Source organism: Macaca mulatta, chromosome 3 (assembly GCF_049350105.2).
Source record: "Macaca mulatta isolate MMU2019108-1 chromosome 3, T2T-MMU8v2.0, whole genome shotgun sequence".
Taxonomy (NCBI): Eukaryota; Metazoa; Chordata; class Mammalia; order Primates; family Cercopithecidae; genus Macaca; species Macaca mulatta.
Genome location: NC_133408.1, coordinates 52456465 through 52473606, shown reverse-complemented (window position 1 = coordinate 52473606; position 17142 = coordinate 52456465). Strand labels below are relative to the sequence as shown.

General features: G+C 51.6%; 1 protein-coding gene and 1 long non-coding RNA gene across 3 annotated transcripts in view; both read left to right on the top strand.

The window, feature by feature from the left end:
• Nucleotides 1-17142, top strand: part of CASTOR2 (cytosolic arginine sensor for mTORC1 subunit 2) — a 67870-nt gene that overhangs the window by 26338 nt on the left and 24390 nt on the right.
• LOC144339814 (uncharacterized) lies at nt 262-8410 on the top strand. Its single transcript, XR_013415220.1, has 4 exons — nt 262-582; nt 5000-5295; nt 7649-8038; nt 8170-8410. It is a non-coding gene; the product is annotated as an uncharacterized LOC144339814 (long non-coding RNA).

Genomic DNA, 17142 nt, shown 5'->3' with positions numbered 1-17142 from the left:
CGACAAGCGAGACTCCGTCTCAAAAAACAAAACAAAACAAAACAAAAAAAAAAACCAGGTCACATCTACTGTCACCTACCCTCAAACATTTCAGACCCTTTTATCTTGTTTTTGTTTTTGCTTTTTGTCTTTTTGAGATAGGGTCTTGCTCTACCCAGGCTGGAGTGCAGTGGCACAATCATGGCCCACTGCAGCCCCCAACTCCAGGGTTCACAGCCTCCCAAGTAGATGGAGCCACAGGTGCACACCACCACACCCAGCTATTTTTTTTTTTTTTTTTGTAGAGATGGGGGTCTCACTATGTTTCCCAGGCTGGTGTAGAACTCCTGGACTCAAGCGATCCTCCCGCCTCAGCCTTGCACTGTTGGGATTACAGGCGGGAGCCACCTCACCAGGCTCCTTTTTTTTAATGGACCTCAGGCGTGCAGAATTTGATGACTCATAGTTTTTGGTTCGTGACATACTTATGGATCCTGCTTTTGCTTTATGTTTGTTTATCGTTTGAATAACAATGCCCCCCACAGCAACCATGACATTGATGGTAACTGCTGTCTACCTGCATTTATCTTTCCCTTGATTTTTGCAAAGGCTTTTGTCCCATTTATATGTATGGAAAGGATACCTGGCAGCCTGTGATATTCTGAGGCGTGCTTTTTTTTTTTCTTTCCACATTGCATTTCAAAATGCAGAAGACAGCCTGTGTTTCTATTGCTGTAGGGTATTAGGTCATTCAGCCCTACCGACGGAGGGAATTTCTTTCTTTCTTTCTTTCTTTTTTTTTTTTTTTTTGAGACCGGGTCTTGCTTTGCCCAGGCTGGAGTGCAGTAGTGCAGTCATAGCTCACTGCAGCCTGGACCTCCTGGGCTCAAGCAATCCTCCTGCCTCAGCCTCCCAAATAGCTGGGACTACAGGAGCATGCCATGATGCCTGGCTAATTTTTGTTTTGTTCTTGAGATGGAGTCTCGCTCTGTCACCCAGGCTGGAGTGCAGTGGCACGATCATAGCTCACCACAGCCTCTGCCACCCAGGCTCAAGCAGTCGTCCCAATTCAGCCACCTGAGTAGCTGAGACTAATCACCATGCCCACCTATTTTTTTTTTTTTTTTTTTTTCCTGTAGAGATGGGATCTCACTATGTTGCTCAGGCTGGCCTTGAACTCCCAGCTTCAAGCAGTCGTCCCACCCCAGCCTCCCAAAATGTTGGATATGGGCATGAACCACTGCACCCAGCCTGGATTAATCTCAAAAATAATATACTGAGCAAAATAAACCAGGCAGAAAATAGTACACAATGTGTATGTTTCCATGGCTTTGAAGCACAACACAGACACAATGAATCCATGGCACTAGAGACTAGAGCAGTGGCTGCCTCCAGTCATTGGGAAAGGAGCACGCAACACTTTCTGCAATGATGGGAATGTCCAATATACGTATTGGGGTGCTGGTTAAGTGGGGGATATACACTTGCCAAAAGGCATCTAATTGTCCACCTGAAAATTACCTGAAAATTGTACATTTTATTATAGCAAGTTATGCCACAATTGTAAAAACCGACTTTGGGGTTAAAAAAAATACATATCTATAAGAAATCATGGCCCAGGCTCAGATTTTATCTGATTAAAAACACGTTTTGACTGGGTGCAGTGGCTTCTACCTGTAATCCCAGCAATTTGGAAGGCCAAGGCAGGAAGATCTCTTGAGCCAGGAGTTCAAGACCAGTTTGTGCAACATAGCAAGATCCTGTTTCTATAAAAAATAAAAAATTAGGCTGGGTGTGGTGGCTCCCGCCCGTAATCCTAGCACTTTGGGAGGCCAAGGCGGTGGATCGCTTGAGGTCAGGAGTTTGAGACCAGCCTGGCCAACGTGGCGAAATCCCATCTCTACTGAAAATAAAAACATTAGCCAGGCTTGGTGGCAGGTGCCTGTAATCCCAGCTACTCGGGAGGCTGAGGCAAGAGAATCGCTTGAATGTGGGAGGCAGGAGTTACGGTGGGCTGAGATCTTGCCACTGTACTCCAACCTGGGTGACAGAGTGAAACCCAGTCTCAGAAATAAAAAATAATAAAATAAGAAATTAGTTGGGTGTGGTGGCACGCGCCTGTAGTCCCAGCTACTCAGGCAGGAGGATCACGGAACCCCAGGAGTTAGAGGCTACACTGAGTTATGATTGGTGCCATTGCACTCCAGCCTGGGTGACAGAGCAAGACCCTGTCTAAAAAAGAAGAAAAAGAAAATCCCCACGCACCTAACCACCAACCACACAATAGTTGGGCGAGCTGGAAGGTGTGAGCGTCTGTAGGTCCTCAGCCCATGAAGGTGCCCTGCCTGCCTGGTGATGGGAGACTCAGTGGCCTTTATCACATTCTCCGTAATTGGATATGTGGGAAGCATGGGACCGTGACCCACCCTCGGGGATTGCCCACACCAGTCATCTCACTGTACAACTGGAGAAACTGAAGCCAGGACAAGGAGTGGGCTGAGGTTCCATAGTGAGCAGGGGATGCTCTGTCTGCCTGGTGCACCACCCTCCTGTCCAGCTCCCAGTGCCCCCACCCACATCACCACAGGCCAGGAGCACCCCCTGGCACCCAAGGCAGGTGCAGAGTCAATCAGCAAATACTGCAAGGCTCGCCCAGAACTGGGAGCTGGGGTAGCAGTGACGAAGCCGCCTTGGTCTCTGCCCACTCAGCAGCTGAGACCAGGGTGGAGTTGGTAAACTTCAGCCGTGACCTAATGGCCAAACACCTCCCTACATAGGTACTGATGGTTGGAGGGGAGATGTGGGCAGTGTTGAGGAGGGGACGTAGTGGAGCGTGGTTCGTGAAGGTGTCCGCCCTGAGACCTGAAGGCTGGGGAGTGGAGTGAGGGTCCCACGGGGAGGATATGGCACACTAAGGAACGAGGAGGGGCCCAGCAGTGGCCACACGGGGGCTGGACAGAAACAGCCCAAATCACAGAGCTGGGAGCCATGCCGGGGCCCTTGGTGTTCTCATGGAGGCAGTGGGAGCCACGGGAGGTGCTTGACCCAAGGAGCGAGGTCATCACATTTGTGCTTTGAGAAGTGCCTTTGCCTGTACTGTACAGCGTGGATGGACGGGGTCTCAGGAGACCCAGGAAGAGGCTTGGGAGATGACAGCAGGGATGAAAAAGGCTGGATTTGAGGTCCCCAAGGGGTCGACCGAAGAGGGTTTGGTGAAGGGCAGTCTGGGGGCATGGTGAATCGAGTGGCACACAGCAGGTGGACCCAGGAAGAGTCTGGGTGGGTGTCAGGGGGATGGGCCACTGCTGGAGGTGAAAGATCTTCCCAGTTCTGGTCCTGGCTTGTGCAGGGTGTGACCTCTGGGTATGAGGTGTGACCTCTGGCAGATCCCATCGCGTCTCTGATCCTGGGTTTTTGTCTAAAGATGATCTATTCCATGCTAAAATTCTTGCCCCTTAAAATGCTAATCAAGGGACTCTGAGTCCCTGCATGGTGGCTCAATCCTATAATCCTAACTCTTCCAGAGGTGAAGGTGGGAGGATGGCTTGAGGCCAGGAATTCAAGACCAGCCTGAGCAACATAGTGAGACCCTGTCTCTACATAAAAAGATTTTTTTAAATTGGCCTGGTATGGTGGTGCATGCTTGTAGTCCCAGCTACTTGGGAGGCTGAGGCAGAAGGATTCCTTGAGCCCAGGAGTGCAAGGCTGCAGTGAGCTATGATTGCACCACTGCACTCCAGCGTGGGCGACAGAGTGGGACACTGTTTCTTAAAAACCAAAAGGGGGCCGGGCGCGGTGGCCCACGCCTGTAATCCCAGCACTTTGGGAGGCCGAGGTGGGTGGATCATGAGGTCAAGAGATTCAGACCATCCTGGCCAACATGGTGAAACCCCATCTCTACTAAAAAATACAAAAATTAGCCGGGCGTGGTGGCACGAACCTGTAGTCCCAGCTACTCGGGAGGCTGAGGCAGGAGAATCACTTGAGCCCGGGGAGGTGGATGTTGCAGTGAGCCGAGATCGCACCACTGCACTCCAGCCTGGCGACAGAGCCAGCCTCCGTCTCAAAAAAAGAAAAAGGAAAAAAAACGGAAGCCACATAGAGATTCTAGAAATCATCTACTCCAAGATGGAATTAATTGCTCCAGAAAGAAGTGAGTTCCCCATCCCTAGGTGTATGTAAATGTAGGCTGGGCCACTGTCTGTTCAGGATTGCATTGCTGGAGGAGGCAACACAGAATAACTTTCCAAACTTGATTCCGGGCTTCCTCGTGCCCCACCCCTACATCTGGGTGGCTCCCTGAAGGTCCTCCTTTGTGTGTTTTTTTTTGAGACGGAGTCTCACTGTGTCACCCAGGCTAGAGTGCAGTGGCGTGATCGCTGCTCACTGCAACATCCATCTCCTCGGTTCAAGCGATTCTCCTGCCTCAGCCTCTGGAGTAGCTGAGATTACAGGCATCTGCCTCCACGCCCAGCTAATTTTTGTATTTTTAGTAGAGACAGGGTTTCACCATGTTGCCCAGGCTGGTCTCAAACTCCTGGTCTCAAGTGATCCACCCGCCTCAGCCTCCCAAAGTGCTGGGATTGCAGATGTGAGCCATCGTGCCTGGCACCCCCCTTTCTTATTTGATGGCGAACTGTGCCACAGATTAAACAAAAAATGCTTGTAATTCTCTTCTCTCTGCTACTTTAGCTGGTTAAATCTGATGTCTCAGACAAGGTTTTGCCAGGCAAGTTTACCTGGAAGTGTCTCTCCCCTCCTGCACCCTCCCTCCCCGTCTGCCTTGGGGTTTCAGGTCTGTTGCTGGAACAGGGCTCTAGCTGGGCCAGGGCTCCTCGCCCAGGATGCCCGGGGAGAGGCCCCGTGTGAGGGCCTCACTCTGCGGGCTTAGGAATCCCAGAGTAAACAGATCAAGTTACCCGTGTCAGCCGGGCGTCCACAACAGGCAGCCGCAGCGATTGAAGATGGGAATGTTCTTCTCAGAGATGACTCAGCTACTCAGCTTCTCGGCCCAGATCAGGGGCCGCCCTGGGCCTCAGCTCTGCCCTGGTGCTTGGCTGCAGGCCAAGTCCGGGGTTGGGTGGTGGGGGGAACAATGGATTTTGAGAGTCAGCGACTGGTGTGCAATTCTCTTTCACCCTGTCAGGGTGAGGGTACATGTCAACAACTCTGGTAGGGTTGAGGGGACCCGCTGTGACCTGGGTCATCTGTAGGGTGGTGGCTCAGTCTCTCTAAGCCTCAGTTTCCTCATCTGTCAAATGGGCAGCAACAACTATGTCAGAGAGTTGATGGGAAAAATGAATCAACCGCCCGGGTGTGGTGGTTCATGCCTGTAATCCCAGCACTTTGGGAGGCCGAGGAGGGTAGATCACTTGAGATAAGGGGTTGGAGACCCCATTCCTACTAAAAAATACAGAAATTAGCTGGGCATGGTGACAGGCGCCTATAATCCCAGCTACTCGGGAGGCTGAGGCAGGAGAATTGCTTGAACCCGGTAGGCAGAGGTTGCAGTGAGCCGAGATTGCGCCACTGCACTCCAGCCTGGGCAACAAAGCAAGACTCCGTCTCAAAAAAAAAAAAAAAAAAAAAGAAAGAATCAACCAAGGTTGTTGAAGCCAGGGTGCAGGCAGAGAAGTGCAAGTCTGCGGGGAGAGCCTGGGCCACAGTGGTTGGAAGCCCAGGAGTGAGAATCTGGGGAGAGGGTGTAATAGGAGATGAGAGAGGACCCCTGAGAGCTGCCTACACTGGGGAGGAGAAGAGCAGCCACCACAGGAAGCAAAAGAGGATTGTCAGTGTCCAAGACGTCAGAGGAGACTGTGCGGGAGATTGCAGATTCCAGGGAGGCCTTGACCATCCATGTGGGTCCAGGCAACAGGTCAAGGGCAGGAAGGCGCGAGGGAAGACGTCATCGGGCTGGGCTCAGGGAGGTCACTGATGAACGGAGCGGGATGCCCTGGAGGGCCTGAGGAGCTGGCCCAATGGCAGGGGTTCGGGGTAAGGGGATGAAGGAAGACTTTTTTTAGGAAGGAAGAAACTTGATCCTGTTTGTTGTTAAGACTAAGAAGCCAAGTATGAAACAGACAGTTCAGGGAGGTGCTTGGGAGAGTCACAAAAAGGGGAAGGAGTTTGCCAGGGTGCTGATTCCTGAGGCCAAAGGGAAGGGATAAGATGATGGATGGACAGGTCGGGCACAGTGGCTCACACATGTAACCCCAGCACTTTGGGAGGCTGAGGCAGGAGGATCACTCGAGGCCGGGAGTTCGAGACCAGCCTGAGCAACATAGTGAGACCCTGTCTCTACAAAAAAAAAATGAAAAAAAAAAAAAAAAAAAGCCAGGCATGGTGATGTGTCCCTATAGTTGCAGCAACTTGGGAGGCTGAGTTGGGAGGATCACTTGAGCCCAGGAGTCTGAGGCGGCAGTGAGCTGTGATTGCACCACTGCACTCCAGCCTGGGCAACAGAGCAAGACCTTATCTCAAAAAAAAAAAAAAAAATGGGCGAATGATCAGAGACTTTCTGAGAGGGTGCGCTCCCCAGTTGGTCTGTGTCTTAGGAAATCTGGGGTGCATGTTGGGGTTGCTGAGTGTGGCAGAGGGGCAGGGGTGGAAGAGGTCTGGGGGAAGGAGGGTTAAGCTGACCCAGCAAGGGGTGGATGGGCCCCGGTGGCAGGGAGGGGGATTTCTGAGCTGGAGGTCTTTGCTGAGGCTGGGTTTGGGCAGGGGCCATCTAAGGATGGGGCCAGCTGAGGCGGCTCCCAGGAACACCCAGCCCCACAGGCCAGCAGTACACGGTAGGGTTGGAGTGGTGGTGGCCGCAGGAGATGAGTGTGACCGGGAACCAGGGCCACTCCCGGTGTTACCAGGTGACAGGACAACAACTCCAGCCCATGCCCCAGCATGTCCCCTAAGTCCTTTAATAGCAAGGCCTCCAGAGAATGTTGTGTCCCAATTCATAGTGTCAGGGCAGGACTGCAGGTTGCTTTAGGGTCACATATTTCCATTGTGGTCTTCAGCATGTTGACACAAACTGTCTGCATGCTTGGAAAGGTCAGAGGTTGTGTGTCTCGGTGTGTGTTCTCAGCTGTGGTGTAAGGAACACAGAAGGTTGAATGAGCTTCCGGTTATGTCGGGAGAAGACCAGGGAAGTGTGCCATTATCCAAAAACAGAAATGGTGCTGTTTATGAAAGCAACCACAGCATGCCTGGTGCTTTTATTTTTTATTTATTATTTTTTGGAGACAGAGTCTCGCTCTGTCACCCAGGCCGGAGTGTAGTGGTGCGATCTTGGCGCACTGCAACCTCCGCCTCCCAGATTCAAGCAATTCTTTCCTGCCTCTGCCTCCTGAGTAGCTGGGATTACAGGTGCCCACCACCACACCCGGCTAATTTTTTTTTTTGTATTTTTAGTAGAGACAGGGTTTCACTGGCCAGGCTGGTCTCAAACTCCTGACCTCAGGTGATCCACTCTCCCTCGGCCTCCCAAAGTGCTGGGATTACAGGCATGAGCCACTGTGCCCGGCTGCCTGGTGCTTTTTTTATTTTATTTTTTATTTTTTGGGACAAGGTCTTACACTGTCACCTAGGCTGGAGTGCAGTGGTGCAGTCACAGCTCATCACTGCAGTCTTGACCTCCTGGGCTTGAGCAATCCTCCTTCCTCAGCCTCCTGAGTAGCTGGGACTACAGGTGCATGCTACCAGGCCCTGTTAATTTTTTCTTTTTTAGATTACTTTTTGTAGAAACAGGGTCTCACTATGTTGCCCACGCTGGTCACCTGGTGCTTTTATCTACAAAGTGACACCGATTCCCCACCCTGGTTCCTGAAGGCAGACAGTATATAGCCCTCTTGGAAGTTTGGGGAACAGGCTCAGTAGCTGTGTAAATATGCCCAAGACCACAGGATCAGATCGCCAACTCCAAAGCATTGCTTTTTTTGTTTTTTGTTTTTTGAGACAGAGTCTCGCTGGGCCAGAGTGCAGCAGCACAATCTCGGCTCACTGCGGCCTCGAACTCCCAGGTTCAAGCGATTCTTGTGCCCCCAGTAGCTAGGATTACAGGCATGTGCCACTACACCCGGCTAATTTTTGTGTTTTTAGTAGAAATGGGATTTCACCATGTTGGCCAGGCTGGCCTCGAACTCCTGACCTCACACGATCCACCTGCCTTGGCCTCCCAAAGTGCTGGGATTACAGGCATGAACCACTGTGCCTGGCCAAGTGTTTTGTTTTTTTTGTTTTTTGTTTTTTGTTGTTTTTAAATCATAGGTACTTGTAACTGTGTAAAAAGTGTACCCTGCCTTGAGAATGGCGTGAACCCAGGAGGCGGAGCTTGCAGTGAGCCAGGATCGCGCCACTGCACTCCAGCTTGGGCGACAGAGCAAGACTCCGTCTCAAAAAAAAAAAAAAAAAAAAAAAAAAAGTGTACCCTGCCTTACACAATGTTTGGGGACTTGTTTTTCCACCCTCAGTGCTGTGATATTGCTGACACTTGTTTATCTGTTTGCTTAAAACTGTGGATGGTTCATGTTGCCTGCTGGGTAATATTCTGCCATTCTTCATGTCCTCTCCTGCCGATGGGCGTCTGGGCTGTGGCCAGGTTTTTGTTACCGAGAACAGGCTGTCACGGATCCTCTCGTCCGTGTCTCCCGTTACACATCTGTAAAGAGTGGATGTCTCAGACTGGAAATGCTGAGTCATGGTGCATATGCTGCAAGTCCCACCTGCCTTCAGGAAGCCCCCAACCCGTAGAGGCAGCTCAGCCCCGGCTCGGCAGACCCCAGGCAGCTAACTGCTTTAACCCAACTAAGCTTCGGTTTTCCCGTCTGTGAAATGGGAATCATTCCACAGCACATTCATTCAGGTCACACTGATTACAGACCTCGTACCAAGCCCTGTGCTGGGCATGGGGTCCTGGAGGAGGGAGATGCAGCCTTGTCTCTTGCTCGTCAAAACAGAAATGGGGCCAGGCGCGGTGGCTCACGCCTGTAATCCCAGCACTTTGGGAGGCTGAGGTGGGAGGATCACCTGAGGTCAGGAGTTGGAGACCAGCCTGGCCAACATGGCGAAACCCTGTCTCTACTAAAAATACAAAAATTAGCCGGACGTGGTGGCACACGCCTGTAATCCCAGCTACTTGGGAGGCTGAGGCAGGAGAATTGCTTGAACCTGGGAGGCAGAAGTTGCAGTGAGCCGAGATCGCACCACTGCACTCCAGCCTGGCCGACAGAGTGACTCCATCTCGGAAAAAAAGCAAACAAAAAAAAGGCAGACAGACCTGGAAGTGATTAATCTCAGTACTATGATGGATATTGCCATGGCTGGGGAGGTGATAGGCTGGTGGGGGTGAAAGGAAGTCAGGCTGGGGGCTGTGAGAATTGGGGAGACCTGAAATCAGTGATCATTTTGCACCAAGAGCCGACAAGCAGAAGGTATACTCTCCTGGGAGGAAGCCTGGGTCCCCGGGGCTTTCCCCAGATATTTGTGATTTCTTCTGCCCTATTTGTCCCCTTTGGTAGTCCTGCTGCTCCATAATCACCCTGGAATTTGCCAAGCGCCATCACCCACGCTGTCTGATTGGATTCTCCTGGTCACCTGTGACACAAGCACATTTTATTTTCTTTTTTTTTTTTTTTTGAGACAGTCTTGCTCTGTCGCCCAGGCTGGAGTGCAGTGGCGCGATCTCCGCTCACTGCAAGCTCCGCTTCCTGGGTTCACACCATTCTCCTGCCTCAGCCTCCCGAGCAGCTGGGACTACAGACGCCCACCACCAAGCCCAGCTAATTTTTTGTATTTCTTTTTTTAGTAGAGACGGGGTTTCACCATGTTAGCCAGGATGGCCTCGATCTCCTGACCTCGTGATCCGCCTGCCTCGGCCTTCCCCAGTGCTGGGATTACAAGCGTGAGCCACCACACCCCACCTTATTTTCTGTCTTTGTTTTTTTTTGTTTTTTTTTTTGAGACGGAGTCTCGCTTTGTCGCCCAGGCTGGAGTGCAGTGGCCGGATCTCTGCTCACTGCAAGCTCCGCCTCCCGGGTTTACGCCATTCTCCTGCCTCAGCCTCCCGAGTAGCTGGGACTACAGGCGCCCGCCACCTCGCCCGGCTAGTTTTTTTTTGTATTTTTTAGTAGAGACGGGGTTTCACCTTGTTAGCCAGGATGGTCTCGATCTCCTGACCTCGTGATCCGCCCACCTCGGCCTCCCAAAGTGCTGGGATTACAGGCTTGAGCCACCGCGCCCGGCCTATTTTCTGTCTTAAAGCAAAATAACTCCTGTTCAGGATCGCCCTTCTAATTGCAGATCCAATTAAGGGCTTTTTTCTAAGTAAAACTTGAAAGGGCAGCTTCTAGTTGCTACGAAGACAGGAGAAATGAAACGTAAATAACACGAGAGACCCATTGAAAACCCGGGAGAAACAGATTAAAAAACTGCAGCTGGTTAGAACAAAGCCTGGCACTCACCCTCCCCCTGATTTTCCTCTGGGAAGAAAAACCCCAGGAACAACGGTGGCCCCGAAACACTTCTATCACTCACTGCTTTTTTTTTTTTTTTTTTTTTTTTTTTTTTTTTTTGGAGACGGAATCTCGCTCTGTCGCCAGGCTGGAGTGCAGTGGTGTGATCTTGGCTCACTTCAACCTCTGCCTCCCATGTTCAAGTGATTCTCCTGCCTCAACCTCCCAAGTAGCTGGGACCACAGGCGCACACCACCATACCCAGCTAATTTTTATATATTTAGTAGAGGCGGGGTTTCACCATGTTGGCCAGGATGGTCTCGATCTCTTGACCTCGTGATCCGCCCGCCTTTTCCTCCCAAAGTGCTGGGATTGCAGGCGTAAGCCACCACTCCCGGCTGCTCACTGCATGTTTTAAAATGCCCCTGTCAGCCGGGCGCACTGGTTCACACCTGTAGTCCCAGTACTTTGGGAGGCCGAGGCTTGGGAGGATCACTTGAGGCCAGGAATTTGAGACCAGCCTGGACAATAGAGCAAGACCCTGTCTCCACAAAACTTTAAAAATTAGCCAGCCATGGTGATGTACATCTGTAGTCCCAGCTACTCAGGAGGCTGAGGTGGGAGGATCACTTGAGCCCAGGAGTTGGAGGCTACAGTGAACTATGATCATGCCATTGCACTCCAGCCTGGGTGACAGAGCAAGACCCTGTCTCTAAAGGAATGAATGAATGAATGAATGAATGCTACTATTAGCCATATCAGAAAAACATCAGCAGGGAGACAGCCAGAAGTTGGCTGGCAGGGGCAAGGGTGGGCGGTCTCCGGAAGCAGGTGAGGCCCTCATCCCTTCATTCCCTCACTCGGACAGGCTGCAGGAGATGTGGCCAGACCTCCCTCATTCCAGACAGAACAGGCCACACTTTGCAAGAAACACCCCTGTCCTTCCACGCTTGTGCTGTAATCCCAAGTGGGCTGAGAAAGGACCTGCTTTAAGTAAGTCCCGAGAAGGTTTTGTAAACAGGTGCCCGTAACATCCAAGATGCCTGTCTTGAGGCCTGTTTGCAGAGCCTCTCTGGTTTGAGTGGGTGGGTGACTTGAGCAGTGAAGGCCCTGGCCTTGTTTCAAAACCCCGCTGGCCAGGCTCTTTTTTGTTTGTTTGTTTGTTTTTGAGACGGAGTCTTGCTCTGTCACCCAATCTGGAGTGCAGTGGCACGATCTCGGCTCACTGCAACCTCCACCTCTGGAGTTCAAGCAATTCTCCTGCCTCAGCCTCCCGAGTAGCTGGGACTACAGGTGCCCGCCACCATGCCTGGCTAATTTTTTGTATTTTTAGTAGAGGTAGAGATGGGGTTTCACCATGTTGGCCAGGCTGATCCTGAACTCCCGACCTCAGGTGAGCCACCTCCCTCAGCCTCCTAAAATGCCGGGATTACAGGCATGAGCCACCGCACCCGGCAGGCCAGGCTGTTAATTCCAAAGGTCCTGGCTTGTTCCCAGACAAGCTAGTAGGTGACCTTGGCAGAGTCTGGCTGACACAGGGCATGGAGACCCTGCAGGAATCAAGCTTGCGTCTTTTTTTTTTTTTTTTTTTTTTGAGACGGAGTCTCGCTCTGTCGCCCAGGCTGGAGTGCAGTGGCTGGATCTCAGCTCACTGCAAGCTCCACCTCCCGGGTTTACGCCATTCTCCCGCCTCAGCCTCCCGAGTAGCTGGGACTACAGGCGCCTGCCACCATGCCCAGCTAGTTTTTTGTATTTTTTTAGTAGAGATGGGGTTTCACCGTGTTAGCCAGGATGGTCTCGATCTCCTGACCTAGTGATCCGCCCGTCTCGGTCTCCCAAAGTGCTGGGATTACAGGCTTGAGCCACCGTGCCCAGCCGCGTCTTTTATTTTTTAAGACAGGATCTCACTATGTCACCCAGGCTGGAGTGCAGTGGTGCTATCATGGCTCACTGCAACCTCTGCCTCCCAGGCCCAAGTGATCCTCCCACCTTCACCTCCTGAGTAGCTGAGACTACAGGGGCTCACCACCATGCTCAGGTAATTTTTAAATTTTTTGTAGAGATGGGGTCTTGCCATGTTGCCCACGCTGGTCTCAAACTCCTGGACTCGAGTGATCCCCCTGGCCTGGCCTCCTGCTTGGAGTTTCTTAACAGCACTTAGCACCACACTGGGTACTTTCTGGCATTTGCTCCTCTTTCCAGCTCTTTGTAGACAGAGTACAGAGAGGCCACAAACCCCAGGGGCCCGGAATCTGGGATGTGGACCCGGCCATGACTCATTAGAAAAGGCAGAGAGAGAATTAGAACTGGAGACCTTAGCCTGTCCCAGAGGAGGATTAAGTCAAGGTGATACCACATGAGGGCGGGCAGGGTTTGTTCTCATTGACGCGTCTCTGAATTTGAAGGCAAGTGTGTGGCCACAGTCCATCCCTTTGCTCAGCAATCCTTGAGTGTTGATTCCATGCCCAGCCAGTGTCAGATATGAGGTGTGTGTACGGAGGACCGTCTGTCCTTGCTTCTGAGAGCTGTGTCTACTGAGGGAAGTAGACCCTTAAAGTATAATTTGTAATAGATCGTGCGAAGCACTTGGCACCGTCATGTGCAGTTGCACAGGTTGTGCACTGCACAACTCTAAGGGCATACTTCACATAGACTGTGAGATGAACTGTCTCCTAGGGCTGTGATGCACCAACAGCCCAGCTGTCCATAGTGGCAGGAAAGTCATCTCATAGACATAGCGTGGGACTGTAGGCTATCAAAGGAGGACAACCTCTATGATGGGAGATGAGGGAAAGGAAGTGGCTGGTGTTGATCAGGCAAGGTTTTTTTATGTTGTTTTTTGTATTTTTAGTAGAGACAGGGCTTCACCATGTTGGCCAGACTGGTCTCGAACTCCCAACCTCAAGTGATCCATCCACCTCCGCCTCCCAAAGTTCTGGCATTACAGGTATGAGCCACCATGCCTGGCCAGGAGAGGTTTTACCCCAGAGGAGATGTTTGAACTGGATCTTAAAGGATGAGCATGAAGTCTTCAGCCAACAAAGTTGGGAGGCCATGCTGGGTAGTTGAAAGAACATTCAGGCCGGGCGCAGTGGGTCATGCCTGTAATCCCAGCACTTTGGGAGGTTGAGGCAGGTGGATTTTCTGAGGTCAGGAGTTTGAGAACAGCCTGGCCAACAGGATGAAACCTTCTCTACTAAAAATTCCAAAAAATTGGCCAGGCATGGTGGCGGGCACCTGTAATCCCAGCTACTTGGGAGGCTGAGGCAGGAGAATTGCTTGAACCCCAGAGGCGGAGGTTGCCGTGAGCCAAGATTGCACCACTGCGCTCCAGCCTGGGCAACAAGAGCAAGGGGCGTTGAGGCCAGGAATGGAAGAGGGAGACAAGACAGGAGGGTAGTTCAGCCTTGAGTTTGCTTTGTGGGGAGTGGTGGAGAGGCAAAAACAGATCTCAGAGTGACCTTCAAGTAAAGAAGACATGAGGCTGTGTGGAGTGGCTCACGCCCATAATCCCAGCACTTTGAGAGGTGGAGGTGGGAGGATCGCTTGAGGCCAGGAGTTCAAGACCCACCTGGGCAACATAGCAAGATCCCATCTCTATAAAAATTTTAGAAATTAGCCAGGTTTGGTGGCATGCACCTGTAATCCCGGGTACTTGGGAGGCTAAGGATGGTCTGTAAGGGGGTGCTGTGCTTGGACTGGGGAATGGCCAACTGCCTGGCAGTATGGGGACGACTTCGAGAAGCACGGACAGGAGGGGTAAGCTTGGTAAGACAAGAAACGCAGCAGATGTAATCCAAAGGCAAAGGGGCACCCGTAGCTTGAATTAAGAAGTGGTGTGGGCCAGGTGCAGTGACTCACGCCTGTAATCCCAGCACTTTGGGAGGCCGAGCCAGATGGATTACAAGGTCAGGAGATCGAGACCATCCTGTCTAACACAGTGAAACCCTGTCTCTACTAAAAATACAAAGAATTAGCTGGGCACGGTGGTGGGTGCCTGTAGTCCCAGCTACTCGGGAGGCTGAGGCAGGAGAATGGCGTGAACCCAGGGGGCGGAGCTTGCAGTGAGCCGAGATCGCACCACTGCACTCCAGCCTGGGTCACTGAGTGAGACTCCATCTCAAAAAAAAAACAAAAAACCAAAAACGACATGGAGGTCAAGGAGAGGGAGGAGTCTGGGGGCTGACTCCTGAGGGTAGTGACCAGAGTGACGGCAGCAGGTGCCTCCAGCTTATCTGCCCTCCCCGAAGCCTGCCCGTGCCAAGGTGCACATTCTGAGATGTCCCATAGCTGGCAGAGCCGCAGAATCGCTCAGCCCCTGGGGACAGGTCACTTCAACAACATATTTATACTCCATTTACACACAGGCCGCTGTTGCCTTCTGCTGGTGTGTATGCCCTCCAGAATAATTTGTGTGGTCTATTTCTGGAGCGTCCCTCACAGCCGAGGGCACCGAGAGCAAGGGCCGCGTCCGTTTGCCTCCCCGGGGCTCTCGGGCAGCTGGGCAGCCCCGCCCCACCCAGGGAGTACCAGCTCATGGCAATCTGGTGACTTGGGGCGGGGGGGTCCAGGGCTCTTTCTGAGTGCATGGGGGTCCCTAGGAAGGGTGCAGGCCTGACCAGTGATTGCCACTCCCTGTGGTGATAATTTGCTGTTGTCCTCGAAGCAATTATAGATTTCATGTATCCAGGCAATACTTGCAAATTGGATATGGGACAGGCAGGGACAGAGACGTAATTTGAAAACCAAAGAGCCGGAGGGAAATTGATGAGCGTGGGCTGTTGTTCCAGCAGAACGCCTTACACCCCTCCCAGGGCGGGAGAGGCCACCTCATGGATGACCCTAGGACAGGCAATTTTTTTTTTTTTTTTTTTTTGGGGAGATGGAGTGGCTCTGTTGCCCAGGCTGGAGTGCGGTGGCACGATCCAAGCTCACTGCAACCTCCCAGGTTCAAGCAATTCTCCTGCCTCAGCCTCCCAAGCGGCTGGGATTACAGATGCCCATGACCATGCCAGGCTAACTTTTATATTTTTAGTAGAGATGCGGTTTCGCCATATTGGCCAGGCTGTTCTCAAACTCCGGACCTCAAGTGATCTGCCCACCTCAGCATCCCAAAGTGTTGGGATTACAGACCTGAGCCACCCGGCAGGCCAAGGATTTTCTTTACATTCAAGTTTATCAAAGGATGACTGACATACAGCAAAATTCACCCCTTTTTAGCAGACAGTTCTTCGGGTTTTGACAAATTCATATGATCTTGTGAGGTTTTTTTTTTGTTTTTTTGAGATGGAGTCTAAATCTAATCACCCAGGCTGGAGTGTGGTGGTGTGATCTTGGCTCATTGCAGCCTCCACCTTCCGGGTTCAAGCGAGTCCCCTGCCTCAACCTCCCAAGTAACTGGGATTACAGGCGCCCACAGACATGCCCGGCTAATTTTTGAATTTTTTGTAGTGACAGGGTTTCACCATGTTGGCCAGGCTGGTCTCGAACTCCTGACCTCAGGTGATCCACCCACCTCTGCCTCCCAAAGTGCTGGGATTACAGGCGTGAGCCACCGCACCTGGCCTAAATTTATATGATCTTGTAACCACCGCCACAATCAAGAGGCCCATCCCCCCCAAAATTTCCCGGTGTCCCTCTCTAGTCAGCACCTACCCGTCCCCTGGCAATCGCTAATCATTTGTCCCTATAGTCTGGCCTCTTCCAGAATGTCATATAAATAGAATCATACAGTATGGAATCTTTTGAGCTTGGCTGCTTTAACTTAGCAAAATGCACTTGAGATCCGCCCGTGTTAATGCATGAATCAGTAGTTTATTGCTTTTAATTGCCGACCCGTATTTCCTCATGTGGATATGCCGTAGTTTATCCTCTCTCCAGTTGAAGGAAGGACATTTGGGTCGTTTCCAATTTAGGGTAAATACAAACAAAGGCAATATGTATTTGCATCTAGGTCTTTGTGTGGGCACCTGTTTTCACTTCTCTTGGATGAATACCCAGGAGCAGGATAGCTGAGGCTGTGGATGGTCAGTGTGTGCTGAACTTTATAAGAAACTGCTGGCTGGATGCAGTGGCTCACGCCTGTAATCCCAGCACTTTGGAAAGCCAAAGTGGGAGGATCGCTTGAGGACAAGAGTTCAAGACCAGCCTAGAGAACGTAGCAAAGATCTCATCTCTACAAACAACTTTTAAAACTAGCTGGACAGTCTGGGCACAGTGGCTCACGCCTATAATCCCAGCACTTTGGGAGGCCGAGGCAGGTGGATCACCTGAGGTCAGGAGTTCGAGACCAGCCTGGCCAACATGGAGAAACCTTGTCTCTACTAAAAATACAAAAATTAGCCAGATGTGGTGGTGAGCGCCTGTAAGCCCAGCTACGGGGGAGGCTGAGGCAGGAGAATCACTTGAACCTCGGAGGCAGAGGTTGCATTGAGCCGAGATCGTGCCACTGCACTCTAGCCTGGGTGACAGGGCGAGACTGTCTCAAAAAAAAAAAAAAAAAATTAGCCGGACGTGGTATTGTGTGCCTGTAGTTCCAGCTACTCAGGAGACTGAGGCAGGGGGAATGCTTGAGCCCAGGTGTTCAAGGCTTCCATGAGCTGTGATTGCATCACTGCACTCCAGACTGGGTGACAGAGCAAGCCCCTGTCTCTAAAAAGAAGAAAGAAACTGCCAAATGAATGTTTGAAGCGCCGGGCCATTTTATACTCCCACCAGC